The following is a 1,520-nucleotide window of genomic DNA, read 5'->3' as shown; positions in this document are numbered from 1 at the left end:
AGTGCTGAAGCCCAGAGGTAGCAACTATTGATTTTGCATGGCAATGCCCTAGGATTCACTTCAGTGCTTTTAACCTTTCCTTGACTGAGAGTCCTAAAAAAGGTGTAGTCTTGGCCGGGCTCAGTGGCTCACGCCTATAATCCCAGCACTTTGGGAGGCCGAGGCAGGCAGATCATGAGGTCAAGAGATCAAGACCATTCTGGCCAACATGGTGAAACCCCGTCTCTACTAAAAATACAAAAATTAGCTGGACATGATGGCACGCGCCTGTAGTCCCAACTACTTGGAAGGGCTGAAGCAGGAGGATCGCTTGAACCCAGGAGGTGGAGGTTGCAGTGAGCCGAGATCGCACCACTGCACTCCAGCTCCAGCCTGGCGACAGAGCAAGACTCTGTCTCAAAAAGAAAAAGAAAAAAAAAAAGTGTAGTATTTTTGTAAAATATATTTTAAACTGATTATGAAGAAAAGAATAATAAAACATTAGCTAGCAACTGTGAATAACTGATAGCTTGGCTAACAGGCAAGAAATGACTGCTTTATTTAGGTAAATATTTTCTTTGTATCAAGTTTAGTGACTTTGGATCTAAACCACCTCTTCCATTAACCCCTAAGAAGGTCATGTTGGAACATGAGTGTGAATACGTAAAAACCCAGGGAGAGATATCTCTAGTGACAGTTTTAGTGTCTGTGGTTAAGGCGCTGAGCTGGATTGATTTAGAAGCCTTACAGCAGCAAGGTTTAAGACCCTTCTCAAGCCAGCACTTCCCTAAGCCAAGCTTCGAAAAGAATTAGCTCAGCACTTAGTTAATTCTTCTCTTGCTTTTGACTTTTAAAGTAGCCTGGATTTAGTGCAGCCTTCTACCAATGAATGATACAATGTTGAGATCACACAATCCCAGATTTGACAGTGCCTCACTCCCTAACCTTAGGCCCATCACATAACCTCTATGTCCAAGTAGTTGCACTTAAAACAAAAGATGTTAACATTGACCTGAAGATTCAGGGAAGAATATCTTACTAATGATGTGAAAGCACTTAGGACCTATAGTGTGCTATAAAAATCTCTCCTTCAATAATATATGGATAGCCTAAGTGAAGCATGGTAGCCAGCTGCCATGGTGGAAATGAGCTGCATAGGTACAATTTTGGCATTCAGTGAAATTTAAGACAATGAAGGATATCCTTCCTCCACCACAGAACTTTTGCCAAGTGACAAATACATCAAAGTAAAGGACACTTGCAAACTTACCTTTTACCCACTTCCCTCTGGGTGTACTGTAAGGACGTGATGTGTGATTCAAAGCTGTCTTTATAAAGCGTCAAAAAGCCTGAGCTCTCCTCATTGCCTTTGGCCTTTATTGGCCAAGGAGGCAGAAAGAAAAGCTTGTGTTGTGAAGCATGCTGGAGCAGAAAACGCTAACAGGGTTGGAGTGTGTAAGGGTCTGTCTAGAAACTGTAGTGGAGTATGTGAAAGAAGAGACACACAGGGCAAGTGGATACCTGGTTACTCATCCTCATGA

The sequence above is a fragment of the Symphalangus syndactylus genome, chromosome 23 (genome assembly GCF_028878055.3).
Source record: "Symphalangus syndactylus isolate Jambi chromosome 23, NHGRI_mSymSyn1-v2.1_pri, whole genome shotgun sequence".
NCBI classification, from domain to species: domain Eukaryota; kingdom Metazoa; phylum Chordata; class Mammalia; order Primates; family Hylobatidae; genus Symphalangus; species Symphalangus syndactylus.
Note: the sequence above shows the minus strand (reverse complement) of the source record.